Source organism: Ahaetulla prasina, chromosome 10, assembly GCF_028640845.1.
Source record: "Ahaetulla prasina isolate Xishuangbanna chromosome 10, ASM2864084v1, whole genome shotgun sequence".
Classification (NCBI taxonomy): domain Eukaryota; kingdom Metazoa; phylum Chordata; class Lepidosauria; order Squamata; family Colubridae; genus Ahaetulla; species Ahaetulla prasina.
Window position 1 is genome coordinate 16,129,335 of NC_080548.1, and position 17,199 is coordinate 16,146,533.

The 17,199-nt window shown below is 45.7% G+C and overlaps 1 long non-coding RNA gene across 1 annotated transcript; it reads right to left on the bottom strand.

Moving 5' to 3' along the window:
* Positions 1-3,381: 3,381 nt before the first annotated feature.
* LOC131204787 (uncharacterized) lies at positions 3,382-16,828 on the bottom strand. The gene is made up of 3 exons (XR_009156638.1): positions 16,769-16,828; positions 3,626-3,735; positions 3,382-3,518 (listed from the first exon to the last, which is right to left on the bottom strand). It is a non-coding gene; the product is annotated as an uncharacterized LOC131204787 (long non-coding RNA).
* Between the last annotated feature and the right edge of the window lie 371 nt (positions 16,829-17,199).

A 17,199-nucleotide genomic window follows, 5' to 3' on the forward strand; every position in this document is an offset into this window, starting at 1 on the left:
GACCGCCTGCTGCTTCCATTTGCCTCCCACCGACTCGTGCGCTCTCACAGAGAGGGACTCCTCAGGGTGCTGTCGGCCAAGCAATGCCAGCTCGCGACCCCCAGGGGAAGGGCCTTCTCTGTGGGGGCTCCTACCCTCTAGAACGAACTTCCCTCGGGACTTCGTCAACTTCCTGACCTTCAGACCTTTCACTGCGAGCTGAAGACGTACCTATTTCTTTGAGCAGGACTGGCATAGGATTTTAGAATTTTATATGTTATTATTGGGGTTGTAAATTTTAATTGGGTTTTATTGTTTTAAATGTATTTTAAATTGGCCATATATGATAGGTTTTTTAATTACTGTTTTATTATATTTATTATTGTAGTTTTATTTGGCTGTGAACCGCCCTGAGTCCTTCGGGAGAAGGGCAGTATAAAAATTTAATTAATTAATTAATTAATTAATTAAATGAACTGTACCTCTACTAAGTAACTTAACTGTTTTAAAATTCGGCATTAGATGAAAAACTTAGCACTACGATTTCTGCTGTTACAATATAAACTTAGCCTACTGCAGAGGTGAAATGCTACCGGTTCGGACCGGTAGTAATAAATGCTACTAATTTGGACGAACCAGTATTTCCGACGATCAGCTGTGCCGCACAATTTATATTCACTAGAAAGCAGGAAATCCTGCTTTCTAGCGAATCTAAATCGTGCGGCATAGCTGTTCCCCGCCTCCTCCGCTCGCTGTTCTACTTACCAGAAAAGGCTTCTTAATCCTTCTTTTTCAGCACTGCATGGTAGCACCTGAGGTGCACATGCGTATGAAGCGTGTATTTGGCGCACACCGCGCATGTGTGCACGAAGCAAACTGGTAGTGAAGTGAACCAGTAGCAGACTTCAGAGAATTTCACCCTTGGGCTACTGTGGTTTAGCATGCAAATCCAGCCATCATAGATTATTCAAAATAAACCCTGTTTTTAAAAAAAATTCATGAATTGGTGCAATGACTAAGTTAGAGTGTGTGTGTGTGTGTGTGTGAGAGAGAGAGAGAGAGAAAGAGAGGGAGAGAGAAAGTCAAGTTACACTCTGCTTGCAGCTGAGGAAGGAACACACAATCCCGTGATTAAGTTGTCTGTGCAAGCCCTTGGCAAAGTAACATCTGCTGTGTTTTTCTAAGTGGCGCATTCACTTCTGGTAAGGCAAATTTCTTATTGAAAAACTGCAGGTTATAGTGGGAAGTGCAACACACTTTCGATCAGAAACAAATAGAATCCACCATGAAGCCTTGTAATGCGGAGCGGATGCCAGCCAGTCTTTTCGATGAGACCTCTCCCCATTTTTCTCTTGTTCCCGCCCCCCCCTCCCCCAATCTTCTCTCAACGGCCCAACTCATGAGGTGTCCCTCCAGTACTTTAAGGGTTTTTTTTCTGACTAACCCATTTTATTAAAAGATATCAGCTTTGGTGAATTGCAGCTCAGTTTCTCAAGAGCATGACATTGTACGCCATGGATGAAGTGAGCTGCTGCTGACAAATGCCGGTAACTTTTAATAAACCGGGTTAGAAAAAGATGCTAACCAACTCCTTTTGAGGTTTTGTTCTCTTAAACTTAACTCATCTCCCCCCTGCAATGCCTCTTAAAAGTGTGGCTATCTCTCTACTTACATTCTCTTTTTTTGGCGGGGTGGGGGGGAGGAAATTACTGATTTTATTTATTCCAAACGGGTGAAATTCAAAATTTTTCCCTACCGGTTTTGTTGGCGTGGCTTAGTGGGCATGGCAGGGGAAGGATACTGCAAAATCCCCATTCCCACCCCACTCCTGAGGGAAGGATACTGCAAAATCCCCATTCCCACCCCACTCCTGGGGAAAGGATATTGCAGAATCCCCATTCCCACCCCACTCCTGGGGAAAGGATATTGCAAAATCCCCATTCCCACCAAACTCCTGGGAGAAGGATATTGCAAAATCCCCATTCCCACCCCACTCCTGAGGGAAGGATATTTCAGAATCCCCATTCCCACCCCACTCCTGGGGGAAGGATATTTCAGAATCCCCATTCCCACCGAACTCCTGGGGGAAGGATATTGCAAAATCCCCACTCCCACCCCACTCCTGGGGGAAGGATATTGCAAAATCCCCATTCCCACCCCACTCCTGGGGGAAGGATACTGCAAAATCTCCATTCCCACCCCATTCCTGAGGGAAGGATATTGCAAAATCTCCATTCCCACCCCACTCTGGGGCCAGCCAGAGGTGCAATTTGCCGGTTCTCCGAATTACTGAAAATTTCCACTACCAGTTCTCCTGAACCTGTCAAAACCTGCTGGATTTCACCCCTGATTCCAACCAATTCTGTGCGGCTCCCAATCAAAAGTTAAAATAAGAATAGAATTTATTTATAGAATAGAATTTATTGGCCAAGTGTGATTGGACACACAAGGAATTTGTGCGTCCAATCAAATCAAATCAAATCAAACCACATGAAAACTATAAATTTTGCAGACTATAGAATTATTTGACTGGGATGATGTTTAAAAACAAACCAACAGTGAAGCACAAGGCAACTCTGAATGTGACTTAATCCCTTATGTTGATTCCCGAGACTGATCTAAGACACTCTCTTCCTTTCTTTTATAAAGAAATTCTTGGACTGGAATCAGACAAAATAACTTTTTTTGCTGATGATGGGCCTAGTGGCTTGTCTAGGTTGGCTGACGCTTCAAAAGGACTGGGAAGTCAGGCTGTCCCTGCCTTATGGAACTCTCTTTATGTCATCTTGAACAACAAAGAGCCTTTAAAGGCCTTTTTAAAAAATGCCCCGCAAAGTAATTCTACCCTAGTCAAGCAAAGAAAGAGGGCAGTGTCTGGAATGGACCTCTGTTTTCAGTCTGGTTTTATGTTTTTTGTTCTTTCATGGTTTCTTGGGATTTCTTTCCTTCCTTATTAAGGGAGGTTTACAAAATAAAAGATGCCACTGAGAGAGGAAATGCCTTGAAAAGAGAATAGAATAGAATAGAATAGAATAGAATAGAATAGAATAGAATAGAATAGAATAGAATAGAAACCAAATGAAAACAGAGTTGGAAGGGGCCTTGGAGGTCTTCTAGTCCAACCCCCTGCTTAGGCAGGAAATCCTACACCTCTTCAGACAAATAGTTATCCAATATCTTCTTAAAAATCTCCAGTGTTGGAGCATTCAGAACTTCTGCAGGCAAGTTGTTCCACTGATTCATTGTTCTAACTTCAGGAAATTTCTTCTTTGTTGGACAGAGGCAACTTCAAACTCTGGAAAACATACGGCTTCCTTCATCGACAGCTGCATCAACACCCCCCCCAGCCCCCACTAGCAAACATGTAGAGAGAGGGGCCAGGGGAAGAACCCTGATGTGTGTTTTCCAAGGCCACTTATGTCCTTGCACCAATGACTGCAATCCTGTGCCATAAAATGCCTCCTTTGCATGATGTCACGCTGAACCGTTCTTCCTTTCGACGTCATCGTGGTTTGCTAGCCAACCTGAACGGGAGCAGCCTGAAAGGAGACAACAGGCCAGTTGAACCTCTCTGGTTTTAGGGTTAACAATAGGCGGGGGTGGGGGTGGGAGGAAAACAGTACGACCAAGTTTATCTAGTGCTCACCTATTCTGCCCCCAGTTTGCTTCTCCTGAATGCTAAGTAGGGACTTCAGCACATCAGTGGTCCTTTCTCTTTCTTTGACCTGGACATGTTTCTTGCAAATGATCTCCAATCTGGACAAGGGAGAGACTCAATCACAGATATTGTGTCTGTTATTTTCCGAGCTATCTGGCCTCCTCCCACCGCCAACCCGCGCCCCCCCCCCCCGCCTCACTGGCCTGAGCCTCTCGGAATTGGAATCAAGCCACCCGAGGGAAAAAAGGCCAGGGAAAGAAGAAAGGGAGGTCTGACTGCACACATCCCTCGCCTGGATTTCTAAGAGTCTCGCAAGGTCAATGCATCCATTTTCCCCATTCAATTTTGGTGGGGGGGGGGGGAAGCTGCCAAGAAACTGCAGCCACTGGAAAAAAAACATAGCGGGGAGGGAGGCAGAGCCCAGGGCATGGCTCCATGAAAGGAAGGGATCTGCGGAAGACAAGGTTCAAGGCAAGCAGTGTAGAGAAGGTGGGCAGGAATAGATCCAGATGGGAAATCTTTCGTTTTACAGTCTTAGCAGTGCAGGGCTGGTCTCCCATATGCAAGAAGGCAGTTCCCCCACCAGGCATTTAGACACGGCGTAGTATTTCCAAGCAGACTTTTTTCTTCTTCTGCTGTTTCCTCATCACCTTTTTTTTTTAAATTTGCATTTATATCCCGCCCTTCTCCGAAGACTCAGGGCGGCTTACACTATGTCAAGCAATAGTCTTCATCCATTTGTATATTATATACAAAACCAACTTATTGGCCCCCAACAATCTGGGTCCTCATTTTACCTACCTTATAAAGGATGGAAGGCTGAGTCAACCTTGGGCCTGGTGGGACTTGAACCTGCAATAATTGCAGGCAGCTGCTGTTAATAACAGACTGCATTAGTCTGTTGAGCCACCAGAGACCCACCTTGCTGACTTCTCTCCAGAAGCAGGACAAGCTTAAGTTGCCCTTGGCCTTCGTGCATTAAAGTAGCGTCTCGTAATTCTTAAAAATTCTCCTAATTTTTAAGAAAATGTTGGATAACCATCTGTCCCAGATGGTGTAGGGTTTCCTGCCTGGGCAGGGGGTTGGACTAGAAGGCCTCCAAGGTCCCTTCCAACTCATTGTTATTGTTATTGTTATTGTTAATTCCAACACCATGCGGGGGGCGGGGGGGCAGCCTTAAGGGGTATATAAACTTGGCTGGACTTTGTCACTGATCTCCTTGGAGAAAGTCAAGAGACAGCAGAGACTTAAAATAGAGAAGGGCTGGACCAGTGGTGAAATCCACATTTTTTTTACTACCGGTTCTGTGGGTGTGGCTTGGTGAGCGTGATGTGGCTTGGTGGGCATGGCTTGGTGGGCATGGCAGGGGAAGGATACTGCAAAATCTCCATTCCTATCCCACTCCAGGGGGAAGAATATTGTAAAATCTACATTCCCACCGCACTCCAGGGGGAAGGATATTGCAAAATCTCCATTCCCACCCCTCTCCAGGCGAAAGATACTGCAAAATCCCCATTCCCCCCCCACTCCTGGGGGAAGGATATTGCAAAATCTCCATTCCCACCCCACTCTGGGGCCAGCCGGAGGTGGTATTTGCCGGTTCTCCAAAACTGCTCAAAATTTCTGCTACCGGTTCTCCAGAACCTGTCAGAACCTGCTGGATTTCACCCCTGGATTGTACCAATAGGAAAGAGTTATCTATAGCTCAGGGTTGAACAGCGGAGTCCTTGGTGCGCTCCCTGAGCTTGGTTGTTTGCTTGCAGGCGTTTCATTACCCAAATCGGTAACATCATCAGGGTGATGAGGAGTGTGGGGTTTGCTCCCTGTTTATGCATAGTAGCCTCTCCTGCTAGTGCTGGTGGAGGTATGGAGATATGGAGGTTCCTTGATTAGGGTATTGTTTTGATTGTTTGTTTTGTGATTTGGTTGCTTGTTTGAGTCTTTGTCTAGTGTTAACCCCTGCTTATCTTGATGTTGGCTGCTGGAGAGGATATATTTTGGTCTTTTTGTTTCCTTTTTAGCTTTTTTTCACTTTTTCTTTTGAACAGCATATAAATACCCTAATTTTAGCAATACCGATACCCTAACAAGACTCTAATCAAGGAACTACCAAGGAGAAAACCTTACTCCACCAATACTGGCAGGATAAGGTACTATACATAAACAGGGAGCAAACCCCTTACTCACTAACAATGATAAGGTGACCTACTGAGGTAATGAAATGTCTTCAAGCAAAAAGGCAACCCCAGAGAGTCCCAAGGATTCCAGAAATGCATTGCACGAAAACGGTTTTCTGCACAATTGGGGACTTTAACTCAGTGGAGAAATGTAAAATTTGTTACTACCAGTTCTGTGGGCGTGGCTTGGTGGGAGGGGTAATGTGACTGGGTGGGCGTGGCTAACTTTTTTTTTTTTACTTTTAAAAGCATTTTTTTTTTGCCTTTAAAAGAAAAAAAAGCCTCTGACGATCAGGCAACTCAGCTGGGATCGCCAGAGCCTTTTAAAAGCATTTTTTCTACAACCGCTTTGGCCGAAGAGGTTGTAGAAAAAATGCTTTTAAAAGCCTCTGATGATCCCAGCTGAGCCACACGATCATCAGAGGCTCTTTTTTTACTTTTAAAAGCATTTTTTCGGCCGAAGAAAAAATGCTTTAAAAAAAACCTCTGATGATCGCACAGATCAGCTGGGCAATGGGGGGGAGGGATTTTTCCTACTGGTTCTCTGAACCACACGCCACCATTGCTACCAGATTGGGCGATCCGGTCTGAATCAGGAGCATTTCACCTAACCCATACCTGAGGATGGGCAGGCACATTTGTCTACAATTTGGCCCCTCCCATTCCCAACAAGACATCATTGGCCAAACCTTAAAGGACACTAAGCTGAACTGCTGTCATCCCAGTTGCCCACCTCTGTGCCAAATAGACCCATGGAACAGTGATGTGGCTAATGGATACATTGAGAGGAGAAAGGAGCAGAGTTAGTCCATCTCACACGGCCTTCATGATTTCAGAAATAGCAACAGCACTTAGCAACAGCACTTAAGACTTATATACTGCTGTACAGTGCTTTTACAGCTCTCTCTAAGCAGTTTAACAGAGTCAGCCTATTGCCCCCAACAATCTGGGTCCTCATTTTATCCACCTCGGAAGGATCAACCTTGAGCCTGGTGAGATTTGAACTGCCAAATTGCAGTCAGCAGAAATAGCCTGCAGTACTGCACTCTAACCACTGCGCCATGACTCATAATGATTTGGATGGAGTGGATTTGGATGAAGTGCTTCAGACTATATAACAAGGATGGCAAATCTGTGGCAGTCCACCCTGAGCTACATATACTCTCCTTTCACCAGGCAATCTTCCCCCCCCCCAAGCTCGCGGGTGAATCCTTCCACGCGCTCTCCAGCGTCAGACAATGCCGGGCTGCGGCACTCCTGGGGGAAGGATACTGCAAAATCCCCATTCCCACCCCACTCCAGGGGAAGGATACTGCAAAATCCCCATTCCCACCCCACTCCTGTGGGAAGGATATTGCAAAATCCCCATTCCCACCCCACTCCTGTGGGAAGGATATTGCAAAATCCCCATTCCCACCCCACTCCTGAGGGAAGGATATTGCAAAATCTCCATTCCCACCCCACTCCTGAGGGAACGATATTGCAAAATCCCCATTCCCTCCCCACTCCAGGGGAAGGAAGGATACTGCAAAATCCCCATTCCCTCCCCACTCCAGGGGAAGGAAGGATACTGCAAAATCCCCATTCCCTCCCCACTCCAGGGGAAGGAAGGATACTGCAAAATCCCCATTTCCACCCCACTCCTGGAGCCAGCCAGAGGCGGTTTCGGCCTCTGAACTAATCAAAGTTTCCGCTACCGATTCTCCAGAACCTGCTGGATTTCACCCCTGCTCTGACCTATCCAGCGTGGCCAAGAGGGCATCCTGTCTCCAGAAGTGTTTTCAGTATCCTGACCCCTCTGCCCATACACAAACACACACCCCCTTCTGCCAACTAGCAATAGGGTTGCTGGGGAACTAGGGGAGGGGGGGAACAGCTCAAAGAGACAGCCTCTTCTCTCTTTGGCGTTTTGTGCATATGCGTGCACACATACACACACGGCCGCCCCCAAGCAAGCAAGCCAGCCAGCAAACCCGGCTTGCCTCTCCGCCCCTTCTTTTGCCCCGTGCACAGGCGGAGGAAAAGGCGCTGGCTCTCAGCAGCTGGGTCAGGCGTGAGCGCCTCCTTCTAGGTCAACAGACAGCTGGAAGGTTGCTAGGCAACCGGGCCCGGCTCTTCCTCCCTCCCTCCCTCCCTCCCTCCTCCCCACCACCCTCCACGCCTGCCTGCAGCCGCGGCAGCGCCTTTGCACCGGCGCAAGGTCAAGAAAGAGGAAGTCGGCCCGCACCGCCACCCCGAGGAAGCCAATCTAAAGAGGGCCGGGTTGGCGTGCCCTCGCTCGCCGCTGCTCGGAGGAAGGAAGAAGGGCAGAGCTGGCGGGGCCCCGCCGTGCAAGGAAGCTCACGAAGCCCCCCTCCTCTTATGCCTCTCTGCCTTATTGGCTTTCCCCCACCACACACACACACGCGCGCGCGCGCGCAACAGATCGGACTTTTTTGTCTGGCACAAGGTCACTTCCCGGGCATATGCATCCGTTTTTCTTTTTCCTTTTTCCTTCCTTCCTTCCTTTTTTTCTTTTAAAAACCTTGGCAAGTTAAAAGATGGGTGGGCGGACTTCAACTCCCAGAATGCCTCCACCAGCCATGTTTAGCCGGGGAATCTGGGAGTTGAAGTCCACCCAGCTCCCAATTTGTCGAGGTTGAGAAACACTTGATTTTTTTTTAACCCATTCCCAGATTGGCAAAAAAAGGAAAAAAATTTTTGGAAAATATTAAAAACAAAAAAAAAAAGGCAGCATAGAATATTGTCCCCGGGAAGGAGAAACGGGAAAAATCTTAAGGGAGGCAGAAACCAATTTCCCCAAGCAGAAACTTGAGGGGGGCAGCTTTTAGAAATGCAGATTTGGTAATCCATTCAGAAAGACCGGGTCAAGACAAACGAGATAAGCAACAAACCCAGTAGTGGGTTTCAAATCCTGTCGCTACTGTTTTGCTTGTGGGCGCTTGCAGGTGGGCGCAACACTTCTGTGCATGCTCCAAAGCTTCTGTGCATATGCAGAGACATCCAGGTGGGTGGATGGAGCCTCCCACTGCCGCCACTGTTTGCCTGATCCAGGACGAACTGGTAGCAAACCAACCACAGCAACAAACAAAAGGTTGACAAAATTAGCTCAGACAAACACTCAGGATTTGCATTTTCCCTTTTGTCTATAGAGACAACCATGACCCCTATATGACCCCCATAGGAATCCAGAAGGTATAAAAACCCACGCACTCTAAACTCCATTTTGTCAGCTGCACCAGAATCACGAACCCTGGTAGTTCTGTTCACCGATGGACGCTCTTTCCAATCAGCCTCCAGCCTCCATTTTGTTTCCAGTGCCTTTCTCCCATCTTAGAAGTGCACCTGGATATTCCTTCCTTCCATCGGGGGGATAGGGCACAGCAGTGGTGGCATTCAGCCGGTTCTCTCCAGATCACGCGAACCAGTAGCGGCGACCATCCGCCCAGCAGTAATGCGCAACTACTGCATATGCACAGAAGGCCATGCACATGCGTAGAGGTGGTATGGGCAGTCACATTTGCGAACCGGTAGGGAAGGTAAGTGAATCCCAGCTCTGAGGCACAGGTACCATCAGGATGGGACTTTAGGGCAGGGCTGGGGTGACATGTTCCCGGTTCGGACCAGATCGGCTAATCTGGTAGCAATGGCGGTGGGTGGTTCAGAGAACTGGTAGCAAAATCCCTGCCCCCTAATCACCCGGTCACCCACTTCTTGTTTCTTTTAAAAAATGCTTTTAAAAGGTTAAAAAAAAAGGCTCTGACGATCACAGCTCAGCCGAGTGATCGTCAGAGCCTTTTTTTTTTTACTTTTAAAAGCATTTTTTACAACCTATTTGGCTGAATAGGTTGTAAAAAAATGCTTTTAAAAGTAAAAAAAAGATTGCGCGCCACAACTGATCACCCCCCCCACACGTGCTGTTCTACTTACCCCATGCCTCCTTTTGGTGTGCACTGCGCACATGCACGCGCATCTCACATTTGGTGTGTGGTGCGCATTGCGCATGCGTGCACAGCCAGCGAACCGGTAGTAAACCGGTTCCGATTTCACCACTGGGACGGGTTCCCAAATGCAACAGGGCGAGTTGAAATAAAAGATGCAATGCCCAAGTTGGAGTATCGGAAGCAAACTGAGTTCTAGTCCCGACTTAGCCTTGAAAGCCAAACTAGGTGACTATGAGCCAATCGCCTGGAGACTGTGAGTTCTAGTTCAGCCTTAGCTAAGAAAGCCAGCTGGTTGACTTTGGGCCAGTCACTCATCCTCAGCCCAACTCAGCTCGTAAGGTGATGGTTGTGGTGAAAATAGGCAGAGGAAGGTGTGCTGGATATGTTCGCCACCTGATTTACTTGTACAAATAATAAAGGCAGGATATAAATAAATGTTGTGACTCTCATCATGACTTTTCTGACCATGTCCTGCAAGCCTCTCTAAATGCAGTGCCAAATAATGATTGTAGTGTTGGACGGACAAAGAGGTCAGTCAGACCGCTGAATACAAATGCCAAATTAAGCAGCTGATGATGACAAGTCAATGCTACTATCTAATTTGATTTATTGTTCCTGCCCGATTAGGGCCAGAGACACAGAAGGGCTTGTGAGAACCTGAAGACTATTTCTGAATCCCCAACATCCCCGCTTTAACTTCCTTGACAACAAAACAAAACAAAGTAGCACCTTTTATTTCCACTTTAAGGTAAAATATTCTACCCAACTGATACTCTAGTACTGTAATAAACTTGATTTGTCCACCTCTTATTCAGCCAACAGACACAAAGGGACCTCAGCTTTTAACCTTAAGTTCATCTTGTACTAATTATTAAAGAGGCTTAATTTAGACACAGGAAGGCAAAGGCAGAATTGTGATATCGTAACACAAAGCCAAGGGACACCTCCTAACGAAATTTCCTAATAAGCTTACTCATATTACATTTGGAATTGTAGCTCAGTTATATTTAAATATACGGGAAATACCATTCTCTCCCCCCACCACTAAACTTAACAAAGTAAGTTCGAAGACGCCAATAATTAACTCTTGTTTTTCTCACACTTAGCCTTCAGTTTTTAATTATAACAGAACTACTTAGATGGCAGCGATCACTAGATAAGTATTTTTGAACAAAAATACTGAATAAGGATATATCGAAGATATTGAAGATAGTCTCTTAAAGCAGGGGTCCCCAAACTCCTGATCCATGGACTGGCACCAAACCGGGCCCTAACCCTAACCGGGCCACACAAACAAGCAAAGTCCCATCTGTGGGATGTAGGCAGCACACAAAACCATGCCCCTTCCAGTCCACAGAAATCCTCTCTCCACGGAACCAGTCCTTGGTACCCAAAAAGTGCCCAAAAGGTTGGGGGCCAATATCTTAATTTCTGTATACTTTCCCAACATGCAAACTTTAGTTTGATTTAGTTTAGCCCCAAAATTTCCATTGCTAAGCAAGACTGATGTTAAATGAGTTTTGCCTCATTTTACAATCTTTCCTGCCAGCTTTTAAGTGAATCGTTGCAGCTGTTAAGTTATAAATAAATAAATAAATAAATAAAATAAAAAATAGTAACATGATTGTTAAGTGAATCTGGCTTCCCCATAGACTTTTTGATGTCGAGTGATGAAAGTACATGCGCATGCAAGCCTGAACCCCCAAAATGCAATGCGAACATCCCTCTGCACATGCATGCGTGTCCCCTGTGCATGCGCCCCACCCCCCTCACCCTGTTTTGGCTGCCAGGTTGGTGCAGGAGGCTTTCCAGGCCAAATCGGGGCTGGGCCTAGAAAGCCTGTGCACCAACCTGCACTCCCTCTGCCCAGGGGTAAAATGCTCCCGATTTGGATCAGATTGCCCGATCCGGTAGCAATTGCGGCGGGTGGTTTGGAGAACCGGTAGCAAAAATCCCTGCCCCCCCTTGCCCAGCTGAGCCGCACGATCATTTATTTATTTATTTAAATTTTTATATCGCCCTTCTCCCGAAGGACTCAGGGCGGTGTACAGCCAAAGATAAAAACAATAAAGTATACAAAGTTAAAATATCAATTTAAAATACATATTCAGTAATGGCCAACTTAAAACCGTCAATTGACCCAACCTAAAATACCCCATATAAAATTACAAAAAATTAAAATTTAAAATTTAAATTTAAAAAATTTAAAAATCAGGCCAGTCCCGCTTGGATAAATAAGTAAGTTTTTAATTCCCGGCGAAAGGTCAAGGTTGTTTTTTTTTTATTTTTAAAAGCATTATTTCTTCAGTTGAAAAAATGCTTTTAAAAGATTAAAAAAAAGTCTCTGATGATTGTGCGGCTCAGCTGGGATTGTCAAAGGCTTTTAAAAGCATTTTTTCTACACCCTCTTCAGCTGAAGAGGGTGTAGAAAAAATGCTTTTAAAAGCCTCTGGTGATCCCAGCTGAGTTGCCTGATCGTCAGAGGGTTTTAAAAGCATTTTTTACAACCTCTTCGGTCAAAGAGGTTGTAGTAAAAATGCTTTTAAAAGTAAAAGAAAAAAAGTTGGTCACGCCCACCGTCACATTACTTCCATACCAACCCACGCCCACAGAACCAGTAGTAACAAATTTTACATTTCACCACTGCCCCTGCCACCCCACGCATGCGTGGCAGAGACCCAAACACCAGCTGGCCGGTGGGAGGCATGCACACATGCACGTTGGAGCTGGGCTGGGGCGACGGCTGGTGTGCCCGCAGAGGGGCTCTGCATGCCACCTGTGGCCCATGTGCCATAGGTTTGTCATCACGGCCCTAGACTTTGCTCAGCAGAAGGTCCCAAAAGGTGATCACTTGACCCCGGGATACTGCAACCATCATCAAGACACATCCATTGCCAAGCGGCTGAATTTTTTAAAATTTTTTTAAAATTTACATTTATATCCCGCCCTTCTCCGAAGACTCAGGACGGCTTACACTATGTCAAGCAATAGTCTTCATCCATTTGTATATTTTATTCAAAGTCAACTTATTGCCCCCAACAATCTGGGTCCTCATTTTACCTACCTTATAAAGGATGGAAGGCTGAGTCAACCTTGGGCCTGGTGGGGCTTGAACCTGCAGTAATGGCAAGCAGCTGCTGTTAATAACAGACTGTCTTACCAGTCTGAGCCACAGAGCCATTTTGATCATGTGACCCTGGCTGGGATGTTGCAACAGTTGTAAGTGTGAAAAACAAAAGTCCCTTTTCTTTGAATTCTTTTCTTTGAATGCTGCTGCCACTTGCAAACTGTCAATAAACAAATGATTGTAAATCTGGACCACCTGTAGTGTTTTCGTGATCCTCGTTTTTTAGTGTTGACCTGACGGGTTTAGTTATAAAAAATTCCACCCATTTTCTTAATGGACACACATTAGAACTGCTAGCACTCCACTCTAAATTGCTACAACACCTGTTTCCAAAGCAGCTGCCAAAATGCCTCTGCTACTATCCCTCTTTGACATTAACGGAGCCCACCCACGTAGAAGGATCGCAACATTTCTGGTGGTGGGTCTGTGCAAATGCCAATTCCTAACCTCATCCAAAGGTTCAGTTGCCTGATAAGACCCCACCCCCCATTCTCTCCTCCCTCCCCTATTCTCTGCTATGCTTTTGGCTCTGAAAATCATTGTTTCAACTTTTCCCATGAAACCTCCAGTAGACCACCTAGCTTGCTGGCTGGGGAATTCTGGGAATTGAAGTCCACATGCGCTAAAGTCGCCAAGGTTCAGAAACCCTGGTCCGGCGTATTGACGAAAGTGACAATGGCAGCTTACAAGAGCCTACTGCTGCTGAACAGCCAAATAGTTCCCATCAGCCAATGTAGATTGGAAGACCCTTGTTATGCCCACGCAGGCTCCTCTGCCACGCAAGTGCGGGACATATTTTAAAGCTATTGGCTAAAGGCTGGCAGTTTCCCTTTAAATGGGGCTGTTAGCCGGAAACTGGACCATTGGTTTATACTGAGTCCTTATCTTAATAAAAACATTGCTGCTGGAAGTTTGGCTCCTCGCCTGTGTTCCGACCCACACATTCCAACCCTAACTGAAACTGTCCACTAAGCTGAATCTGGTTCAAGGGCTCAGCTTCATATCCTGCTAACACCAGCATCTCGAGATGCTTTCTAAAAAAAAAAAAGATTTACATGGCATGTTCTTACTTCACAGGCCATTCACACCTTCTGCAAATTCCTTATATTCATTGGTCCTGTATACAGCTCTTTTATATATTATAAGAATAAGAATAATAACAGAGTTGGAAGGGACCTTGGAGGTCTTCTAGTCCAACCTGCTGCCCAGGCAGGAAACCCTACACTATTTCAGACAAATGGTTATCCAACATTTTCTTTAAAATTTCCAGTGTTGGAGCATTTACAACTTCTACAGTCAAGTTGTTCCACTCATTAATTGTTTTAACTGTCATGAAATTTCTCCTTAGTTCTAAGTTGCTTCTCTCCTTGATTAGTTTCCACCCATTGCTTCTTGTCCTGCCCTCAGGTGCTCTGGAGAATAGTTTGACTCTCTCTTCTTTGTGGCAACTCCTGAGATATTGGAACACTGCTATCATCTCTCCCCTAGTCCTTCTTTTCATTAAACTAGACATACCGAATTCCTGCAACCGTTCTTCATATGTTTTAGCCTCCAGTCCCCTAATCATCTTTGTTGCTCTTCTCTGCACTCTTTCTAGAGTCTCAACATCTTTTTTACATCGTGGCGACCAAAACTGGATGCAATATTCCAAGTGTGGCCTTACCAAGGCATTATAAAGTGGTATTTAACACTTCACGTGATCTTGATTCTATCCCTCTGTTTATGCAGTCCAGAACTGTGTTGGCTTTTTTAGCAGCAGCTGCACACTGCTGGCTCATATCTAAATGGTTGTCCACTAGGACTCCAAGATCCCTCTCACAGTTACTACTATTGAGCAAGGTACCATATTGCGGGATCTGTCCTTACACCTGTGTTCAACCTTCTTGCAAAAAACCGTAAACCTGTCTATAGAACAAACAGTAGCAAACATGGTAATGAAGAAGCAGTGTTGGGTTTCACATATTCTTACCACCGGTTCCCCCCCCTGCGCACATGCGCTTTGTTCATGTGTGTGCCTTCCACGCATGCACCCAGCCTTCTGTACATATGCTTTGCTCATGCACACATGTTCCACACATGCGTCTGGCCTTGAAAATGTGGCTAAACAGCACGGCATTATACCAGAGCGGGTGGGTCCTGGTGTAATGCCAGTCAGCCCGACCAGTTCGCCCAAACTGGTATGAACCTGCTGAATACCATTTCTGTGAAGAAGCCATCATGGTGATGTTGGAGAATTTAAACTGGGAAATGGATGTGTCACTGGTTCAATCCTAAATTTGTGCACTTTAGACTCTATTCTGCTTCTGCTAAGATATGCTTCTTCATCACCATGTTTTCTACTGTTTACATAGCTTGAAATGGAAAGGCACCATTTTCTTAATGCTATTTTACAAACTCCTGGGTCTTGCTGACTGCCTCCTCTCATCGCCAGCACTGCTGTTGCTATTCATCAGTTATAAATTTGGGTTAGTTCTTGACTTAAAACTAACTGCAGTCGGAAGTTACAACAGCCTCACAAAAGGTGCTTTATGACCTGCACTCCCCAAAGTCATATTATCACAATTTTGGGTGCTTAGTACCCGCAGCATCCCGCAGTCACATGGCTGGGATTTGCTAACTTTCTTCCAAAGGCAAAAAAAAAAAAAATCAATTGGGGAGCTGGATTTGCTTAAGGAACACATGATTATCCTCTTAATTACGGATGTAAAAATCATTGTAAAACTGGGTCTGGTCACATGGTGACTCAATTTATGACCGCCTCAACTTACAACCCAAAATTCTGGTCCCAGCTGCAGTTGTAGATCAAAGACTAGCCGGGTTTGGAAACAGGAAGGAACTTGAAAAGAGTTCAATCAATTTCCTCTGCTTCCTCCAGGGACAGCAAAACCTGTGTCCACAACAACTTGGCTACAGGTCTAGGTTTGTGTGTGTGTGTGTGTGAGAGAGAGAGAGAGAGAGAGGGTGGGCGCGAATGAGACAGAGAGAGAATGAGACAGAGAAAAAGAAAGAGAGAATGAGACAGAGAGAGAGAAAGAGAGAGAATGAGACAGAGAGAGAGAGAGGGCGAATGAGAAAGATAGAAAAAGAAAGAGAGAGAGAGAATGAGACAGAGAGAGAAAGATAGAAAAAGAAAGAGAGAGAATGAGACAGAGAGAGAGAGAATGAGACAGAGAGAGAGAGAGGGTGAATGAGAGAGAAAGATAGAAAAAGAAAGAGAGAGAGAGAATGAGACAGAGAGAGAAAGAGAGAGAATGAGACAGAGAGAGAGAGGGTGAATGAGAGAGAAAGATAGAAAAAGAAAGAGAGAGAGAGAGAATGAGACAGAGAGAGAAAGAGAGAGAGAGGGCGAATTAGAGAGAAAGAGAAAGAGAAAGAGAGAGAGAGAGGGAGGAAGTGAGAGAGAAAGAGAGATTGAGACAGAGAGAGAGGAAGAGAGAGAGAGAGAAAGAGAGGGAGGGTGGGAGGGAGGGAGAGAGAGCGTGAATAAGCACAACCGGACTTTCTTGGTTTTTTCCCCCTGTTGGAAGAAATGTCCATCTGGGTTCAGTTCCAAGTGGGGAAAAAGACACTGGAAAATATTTCATTCTTCTAGGAGAGGGGTGAGTGCTAACTTCCTACACCTCCTTTTTCCGTTTCCGGGCCCCCCCCCCCCCCACTCCAAGAAGCTTCTTCAGTTTTTCAGTTTAGTGAAGAACTTCTGAAAAGCACCTTTGGGACAATTGATTTGAGAGACTCCATAAAGAGGGACCGAGTTCTCTCCCGTTTGCCTTCCCCCTTTTCCTCCAGACCTATTCTACCCGCCGACCTTTCAACTGGGCTATTTTGGCCACAGGTCTAGCAGTCTTCTAGAAGAACAGTTCAAAAAGAGGCTGCAACAGTTTACCTGACTCAAGATCGCTTGGGGCTGCATGTGTCCTGCCCATCAGCCACACTGCATCTTTTCTTTAGTTTGAGAAACTGCGGAGAGTGGGGGGTGGAATCTTTTTGTTGAAAGAAGTGCCAAGAGGAACAAGAAGATGCAGCAGCTGCCAAAAAAGCCAACACAATTCTGGGCTGCATAAACAGAGGGATAAAATCAAGATCATGAGAAGTGTTAATACCACTTTATAAGGTATTTATTGGAATCCTGCATTCAGGTTTGGTTGCCACGATGTAAAAAAGATGTTGAGACTCTAGAAAGAGTGCAGAGAAGAGCAACAAAGATGATTAGGGGACTGGAGGCTAAAACCTATGAAGAACAGTTGCAGGAACTGGGTATGTCTAGTTTAATGAAAAGAAGGACCAGGGGAGACACGATAGCAGTGTTCCAATATT